Source organism: Arachis duranensis, chromosome 3 (genome assembly GCF_000817695.3).
Source record: "Arachis duranensis cultivar V14167 chromosome 3, aradu.V14167.gnm2.J7QH, whole genome shotgun sequence".
Classification (NCBI taxonomy): domain Eukaryota; kingdom Viridiplantae; phylum Streptophyta; class Magnoliopsida; order Fabales; family Fabaceae; genus Arachis; species Arachis duranensis.
In genome coordinates, this window is record NC_029774.3 from 108,931,837 (window position 1) to 108,941,309 (window position 9,473).

A 9,473-nucleotide genomic window follows, 5' to 3' on the forward strand; every position below is an offset into this window, starting at 1 on the left:
ACACTTCTCGAAACTTTCTATGGGAGGCGTACGCACAACCCCATGCGTGCGTATGCACACTGCCCTGTATTTTTATGAAAATGTTGTTTTTAACTATTTTACCTTCCCAGCAAGTTTGTAAACTTTCATAATGCTTATCTAGGGTGTCTTAGTGGTGGACGAAATTGTGATAAAAGAGTTCCAGGAACTGTTAGAGAAGCTCACAACTCCGTTCAACTTAACCAGCAAGTGTACTGGGTCATCCAAGTAATACCTTACGTGAGTAAGGGTCGATCCCACAGAGATTGTTGGTATGAAGCAAGCTATGGTCACCTTGTAAATCTCAGTTGGGCAGATTAAATGGTTATGGGTTTCGAAAATTAATAATAAATAGAAAATAAAAAGGGATAGAAATACTTATGTAAATCAATAGTGGGAATTTCAGATAGGCATGTGAAGATGCTAGAATCCTTTCGAATCTCTATTTTCTTATTGCTTTCATCCAATTCTTCTTACTCCTTTCCTTGGTAAGTTGTATGTAGGGCATCACCATCATCAATGGCTACTTTTAATCCTCTCGGGAAAATGGTCCTATGCGCTGTCACTGCACGGCTAATCGTCTGGAGGCATCACCCTTGACAATGGTTACATCCCATCCTCTCAGTGAAAATGGTCCAAATGCTCTGTCACAGCACGGTTAATCAGCTGTTGGTTCTCGATCATGTTGGAATAGGATCCATTGATCCTTTTGCGTTTGTCATCACGCCCAGCAATCGCGAGTTTGAAGCTCGTCACAGTCATTCAATACCGGAATCCTACTCGGAATACCACGGACAAGGTTAGACTTTCCGGATTCCCGGGATCCTACTCGGAATACCACAGACAAGGTTAGACTTTCTGGATCCCCATGAATGCCGCCATCTATAATCAAAGACTAGAACAGTCAAAGATTAAACTGTCAAAAGATGTCTAATACAATAGTAACTTATCCTATTTATACTAGACTAGCTACTAGGGTTTACATGAGTAAGTAATTGATGCATAAATCCACTTCCGGGGTCCACTTGGTGTATGCTTGGGCTGAGCTTGATCTATCCACGAGCTGAGGCTTTTCTTGGAGTTGAACTCCAAGTTATAGCGTGTTTTGGGCGTTCAACTCCGGATCATGAGGCGTTTAACTCCAGACAGCAGCATGTATTTGGCGTTCAACGCCAAGTTACGTCGTCAATTTCCGAATAAAGTATGGACTATTATATATTTCTGGAAAGCTCTGAATGTCTACTTTTCAACGCTGTTAAGAGCGCGCCAATTGGAGTTCTGTAGCTCCAGAAAATCTATTTCAAGTGCACGGAGGTCAGATTCCAACAGCATCAGCAGTCCTTTTGTCAGCCTTTTTCAGAGTTTTGCTCAAGTCCCTCAATTTCAGCCAGAAATTACTTGAAATCACAGAAAAACACACAAACTCATAGTAAAGTCCAGAAATGTGAATTTAACATAAAAACTAATGAAAACATCCCTAAAAGTAGCTTGAACTTACTAAAAACTACCTAAAAACAATGCCAAAAAGTGTATAAATTATCCGCTCATCACTTAGCTTGTTTTTAGGCTTTGAAGCATAGAGAATACCATAAGTAAGTTAACTAGATAGTTTCAGGTAAAAAGTTTAGAAGACGGAGCCATAGGATTTTGGAGTAGTGAGGGTGGATTAGTTGAGTGAAGTGGTAGAGTACTATAAAGACGATTGGTATAATGAAATTGTGGAGTTGTGAATTTGATGGTGCTTGAGATGGGTCTAGGACTCGGAATGGAATGATGGCGTTACTGAAAATGATTTCTAAAAACCACTGAAATATTATTTTATACTGCTATTGTTGATACGTTATGTGCCTGGCAGGGACGGTTTGGTTAATCCCGCCTGTTGAGGTCGCGGCGGTGGCGTAAGGGCAGTGGCTAGTCCCACTTACGTTGAGATATGAGGTCTGTGGTTGAGTATCCCACTCGAATCCTTTTGGAATCACAAGAGTATACCGGCACTATATCCATAGACCGTGGACCAGGTACAATATCCCTGGGGTACCCATTTTATTTGTGTCCGAAAGACAACATTTCGGGGGGATGTGTCGGGTTGGCAGTTGAACCGACAATGTAATATCACAGCCGATAGAGCAAGCATTCATCGTGCGCATCTTCTATATGGTTGTTTGCCTATTTGTATAACATGCTTAATTGCTTCTTGAATTACTTGATATATTTGATAATTACTTGTGTTTTACTTGTATGAATTACTTGTGTTTTCTACTGGAATTGAGGAGGATTGGTAGGTGGTGGCGATGGGATCGCATGGAGGTTATTAGGCTGGTGAAGGCTATGGGACAGAGGTGAACTAATAATTTAGAAATTCCCTAAGTTAGATTACCCCATTACGTATGGTATTTAAAGTCGCAGTTTAAATTTACTTATGTTTTAAGCTTAAATCTCATGATGGATATGAAGCTCTAGGATTGCCTCTGGCGTCCAAGAGTCTTATATCTTACATTACTGAGTATTGTTATCATACTGAGAACCTTTGGTTCTTATTCCATACTTTGTTGTTGTTTTTCAGATGCAGGTTGCAACCCCACCTCGGTGAGTTGCTTGATCGTGACAGAGCGGAGGACCTTAATCATGTTTTAGAGTGCTTTGATTATTTGTGTTAGTACTCTTACTTTTGTATTTATATTTTGTCTTAGAGGCTAACTTTGAGAGAGATATTCTGTATATGCTATTTTAACTTTCAAAACTATGTATGTTGGTATATACTAGTCGGCTTAAACTCCGCGGACTGCGGCAAATTCTCTATGACTAATATACTCTTATATATCTATATATGTCTTATATTTCGTAGCCTTATCTTGTACCTTTATGCTTTTAGCTTCATGTGAATGTCTCGCGCTTTGTGATTCCGTATTTGAGCTTAATTCTTCATCGGGCTTCTAGAATTATTATTTAGGGTGTTACACAAATTACAAAACAAGCAAAAATAATTCCAATCAACAATGCTTACTGGCGGCGAGGGAGGAAGGGAAGTGAGGGGGCGGAGGAGTGGGAACTGCCGGCAAAGACAGAGAGAGGTTAAACAGAGGAGATGACGACCGAGAACGATGAGAGGAGAGAAGAGTATGAGACCTTCCTACGACGGCGGCGAAAGGAGGAACGATGAGACGAGGAATGGTTGTTGCGGGTTGCTTCGAACTTCCGCCGAAGAGAGCCTCCAGACTTCCATACGCGACGCCGCACCCACCGTTTGTCCCCGGACGAGAAGAGTGGTGATGACTTCGAAGAGAAATGGTGGCTGCGGGCTGCGTTCGAAGTTCGGAGAAGAAGAGTTTGGCCGTTTGGGGACTAGTGTTTTCCAATTTTAGAGAGAAAAGAGAGGGGTGCGATCTGGGATGGCATATACGATGGATATTGGGGCAAGGATTGTTTTTATTTTTTTTTAAACTTAAATGGCGCCGTTTTGAAGTAGCCACCGAACCAGAATCCCCAAAAAAATCTGGCTGATTTCGACGGTTCACCGGTTAACCGCCAATTCGACCAATTTTCAGATTATTCCGGTTGAACCGACCAGTCCAGTTCAATTTTCAAAATCATGGTTCTTAATAAAGTCGGGATTATTAGTTATGTTTATTTATTCTTTGTTATTTAACAGATAAATAGCAAAATATAGAAAGACAATAAACAGACAAAAATATAAAAAAATATTACACAGAAAAAAAATACAAATAATACAGATACACATAGAATATAAATAAAAAAATATGTACAAATAAAAATGATGCATATCTAATTTTATACCGACTATAAATTGAGTAAATTCACGTGTCAATTTATATCTTGCTGTCAGATATTATCCAAGAATCAATCTTAGATATAATTTTTCAAATGTTCAGTTGCATATAAATTCTGTGATCAAAACCATTCAATTAACTTTAAATTGTATTAAGCCTTATGACAAAGCCCTTCAGTCGACTTCAAAATGGCAGTGTTGCGTTATATTCTTCCAAAACCCTATACAACACATATTGAGTCATATATGAGGACGACACCTCTTTAGACCCAATACATACCAAAAAAATTTCTACAATCAAATCATATTTGAACTCTAATTTCTTAATTAATGTTGGAAATTTTCCACATAAATGAGTCATGTAAAAATTTCACATCAGAAAAATATATGCGAAGATGTTAAACACTATGAGATGAGCACCAGCCATTTCGTTAACCCGAAGAGTGGATTTTTTAGAAATGTGGCTTGATGCCCTTGTGGTGTTGTGGAAAGCAGCTCAAATTGTGGTGTTGTGGAAAGCTAGTTAGTGTTAGTGTTAGACTTGGACCAGCTAAATATAGTGTTAGAGGCAGATGTCAATTGGGCTTGAGTTATTGGTTAATGAATTCTTTTATTTAAATAAAATAAAATAAAAATAAAAATAAAAATATAATTATACAATTTTATAAATTAAATTTAATACATCTGTATCTAAATTTTCTTATATAAATTGTGGTATTGAATTTTAGTATTCATTATTAAGAGAATATTTAAATAACAATAGTATAAACAATAATTTTAAATTATTAATATTATTCATTGTTAAGAAAATATTTACTAAAGACATAAAAACAAAATAAAATAATACAGATAATCCATATTAAGATAAAATGAGCATTTTAAAGTGGAAAAAAAATATTTTATTCAATAAAAGAATGTTTGTTTACATAAATTTATTTTTGCATCCATATGGTTCATATTCGCTTAAATTTATGTAAGTTATAAACTTGTATACTAATATTAATTTTGATATATAAAAAAAGTATGTCAAATTATTTTTAATTATATTACATAAATACAAAAATAAAAAATAAGCCACTAGTTATATAAGAATACATATTTAGTATTTATGAAAAAATTTAATTATCTAGTTATAATGAAATTGATTCTTTTTTTATACTAAATTTGATTATTCAGGTGATAATAATTTTATTAAAAAATTGAATAAAATAACATATATATTTATACATAAATATATATAGTAGCTAATTATTTATTTTTATAAAATATTTTTGCATATAATATACACGAATATATAGCTGATTATTTATCTTTATAAAATATTTTTGCATATAATATACACAAATATAGTAACTATATTTTTGTCACATATTTTACTTTATTTGAATACAAAATAAATATAATTAACAATAACAAATTTAATCTAATGATTATTTTAATAAAAATGATTCAATTTTATAATATTACAACAATATCATTTATTTCTTTTAATTAATAAACTCTTTACAGTCTTTTTATCTTGGTCAAGTCTTTTTACTATATTTGTGCTCAATGACTTCAGTCACATCAAATTGCAAAAGGAAGAAAAACGTAAAAAAAAAAAGAGGAGGAGAAGGAAGAAAAGAAACGCAGGATACAAAGAAGAACAACGTAATTTTTACACACGCATTATATAAGTGAAGTTTATTGAGTTATAATTAATTTGTATGATTTATATACCAGAAAGACTTATTATATATGTATCAGTACTCATTTTAATATTTAATAATATTCATCAATCATTACTATCAATTTTAAAAAATACACATATATATAATCGATTATAGTTATGCCTTATTTTATCCTAAGTCATTTTTAATTTTATATTGTCCGTTCCCTTGACAAGAGCATATAGTGGTAGAAAATATTCAAAATTTGTCTATTATCCACTTTGATTTTTTGCAAGATTTGGTAAAAATCTAAGATTGTGTTTGTTTAGAGAGACATGATATTGGGATAGAGACACTAAGGTTTTTTTTTTATGAACATCGGGGCAGAAACGCCCAAAAAAATAAGAAAACTAAATAAAGACTAATCTAGGGAGAGCAATACCTATAGAATCAGCATGAAAAGCTAAGGAAATACAAGAAGGCAGATTGAAAAAAATATGACAGCCAGATGAGAGACTATGACCAAAGTGAGCCAACCTATTAGCACAAGTATTTGCTTCCCGAAATTGGTGATGAATATTCCAGTTAGTAAGCCTACTGCATCTGTTTCTAATAGCCAAGACTAAAGATCTAGTAGCATGTAAGTTAATTTCCTCCTGGCGGCAAAGCTTCACTGCACCAAGGGTGTCCACTTCAATAATCAGATGAGAGCAACCAATATTCAAAGCTAGCTCCAATCCTAGTAAAATTCCCCAAAGCTCCGCTGTCATCACTGTTTCGCCGTCCAAATTCAAACTAAAGCAAGCTATAAATCTTCCATCAGAGTCCCTTAGGATCCCACCACAAGCTGCTCTTCCTCCATCTAACACAGAGCCATCCGAGTTGAGTTTAATAAACGGGCGATTTGGTGACTTCCATTTGATCTGTCTTTCAATGAAATTGCAAACCTTCTTCCTGCTATGAGCAAGCTCGAGCTGTGCCAAAGAGTAGTCCTTCGCTAAGTGGAAGGCCAAAAAATGAATGCTATTCTCTGCTACGGCCTCATGGCTATCAAAGATCACCTTATTTCGACGAAACCAGAGTGCATTTATTGTGCATACAAAAAGGAGAGTCAGTAAGCGCGTGTTTTCGAGAAATGTTTGCATCGAGAAAGATTATGGCTAGGAATGCAGGGCAAGAGTTAGAACTGTCATGTTTGGTCACAACCTGCTCAAAATGTTAAATCAAAGTGTTCAAGTTTCGAAGGCTATTCCTGGTGGTTACTTTTGTCAAGCAAAAGAAGCAGGAACGTTTACTGATGAATTAATGAACATGGAGGTTACATTTCAACCCAATTGGTGGAAGATTCTTATAAATAGGAAAAGAATCGAAGGAATAAGTGTTGGAATTTTGTACACTCATATCCCAGCGACTTATTGAGTTTGCATTCGAGTTACTTTTCTATCAGATTCTTTCCACTGTTTTAACTTTTTCATTTACACTTTCTGCAAATTTTACTTTTCTTGCAAGTTTATCATTCAAGTAATATTTATTTTCTCTGTTCAAACTTTACATTCCAGTATTTTTATTTTCCATTTCAAAAGTCCTTTGATCTAATTGAGGACATTTTACTATTTTATTTAAATTCAATGCAATTTATTTCAAATTCAGTCAATTTATTTTTAAAATCTTTTATTTTTTTCAGATTTTCTTAAGTTTCTATTCAATCGGAAGATCTTTGATGCACTTTAAGAAAACTGGTACTCACCAAAATGAGTAGGTTTCGCTCCTAGATAATAGATATCGAACCACCTTCGATTTGCTAAAAATCGATAAAATATATATAAAATTGTGTTTGACAGAAGAGACATAGATAGAGATATTGTATTTAAAGACACTAAATTAGTATATTTTGTGTCCACTCTGACAGAAAAAACACAAAAATAATAACAAAAGACACAACTTATTTTTTATTTTTTATTATTCTTATTAATTTTTTATAATTATATTTTTTATTATTATATTTTTTATCTCAAATTTTTTAAATAAAAATAAATTAAATTTTTATAATTTATTTTAATTTATTACTAAACAAAATATAAAAATATAAAATTTTATATTTTTGTCTTTTATATTTTATTTTTATTATCTTATTTTTAAAAATACCAGTCTAAAAGAACAAATGGCCCATCCACCCTAGCCCATTAGCTCAAGCTACTTTCACCATTATTGGCTACACTTGGCTAAAACAAGCTGCTGACGGAGCCATCCTCTAATAACCACATATATGTTGCTGCAGTCTAACCCTTTACATAATTTTAACTTACAAAATAGGGATGTTTTTGGTATTTCCAAAGACACACCACGACAAAATGATGACCATCAACCGAACCGTACATGTCATACCGATATGCCAATAAAATAATTGACACATGTGAAAAGTTTCCATTAGGAAAAAACTAAGGTCGTGAGAATCGGACCGGTCAATGAACCGGTGAGGGTTCAATGATTCATTAGTTCGATCGAGGTTTAATTGGGATTCAACCGGTTTAATTAAATATTAAATAAAATTATTAAAAATATAAAAATAATTTTAAATATATAAATTTAATAATTTTTAACTTAATAAAATTTAAAATTTCACATAATAAAGAGCAGAACTTCAAGAAGAGAGCTATGTAGAGTCGGCACTTAAGCATAAATATATAGCGTATACATATAGTATTCTTTCATACATACATTTTTGAAACAAGACTAAAAATACACAAGCATAAAAATCAAAACCATGTAAATAACATGACACTTATGTCTAAATTGTTAATAACTACAACACCATCAGCAGTTTAAATACAACACCAAGAACAACACAGAAAGATTATTAACAAAAAATACAGATTATTGTGTAATATAAATTATAAACAATTAATCAATAACACATCAAAAGAACAATTATTAATACCATAACAAGAACACAGCCAAAAACACAGCAAAGAGGATTGCAAGAATTGCAACAGCACACCATTCCATACCATAACACAGCAAGAACAACTTTTCAATACACAACACAACAAGAACACAGTAAAGAGAAGAGGACTCACCTACCAGAATTTTCAACAAACAAATTCATGAACAAATAACCTCAGAATCATGAAGCCAGCAAACAAACAAATAATGAAGCCAGTAAACAAAATCATGAACAGATATCAAAATCAAGCAGAAAAAATCAAAATAAAGTAGAGAAAATCGAAATTCATGAACGAATAACCTCAGAATCATGAAGCTAGCAAACAAACAAATTTATTCAACATTTCAACAAATTTATTCAACATACAAAAAATTGAAGAACAAATTTATTCCTCTCATAAAGAATTGAAGAACAAATTTATTCAACATTCGAACGGAAGCCAGAAACCCAGAACTTACCGCAAGTGAAGAACGAACATAAGCCAGAAAAATAGCACGAACAGAAGCCAGAAAACCAGAAACCCAGAAGCCAGAAACCTAGAACCCGCAACAGTGCTTGAAACCTAGAAGCCAGAAAGTCGGAAACCCAGAACCTACAACGGTGCTTCACGACCAGCGACCAAAACCCAGAACCCGCAACGCCGCAACGATGCTTCATGACCCGCGACCAAAACCCAGAAACCCAGCAGCCGCAACGGTATGCGACGACCGCGACGGTGGGAGTGTTCTTCACGGCGTTCGTCGGTCGCGACGGTGGTCACTGGCTCACTGCCGGCGTCGATTGTGGAGTCCCTCTGCTCGTTGGAGGAAAAGGAAAGTAGGGTTGAGGGAGGCGTGTGGTGACAACTGAGTACTGAATGATTTGGGGGTGGGTTAGGTTAGTGGGTCGCAGATGATCGATTTCCGGTTAATCCAGTCGAACCGGCCGGTTCGGTCCGATTCTCAGAACAATGGAAAAAACACAATTACGGACTCGAAACGGGGTTCCATTTCAGTTTATCTTTTTTTATGAAAAAAAAATAAAAACAAAAATCATCCTTCAATCTATTTTTTATATTTAATAGGACAATTTATCT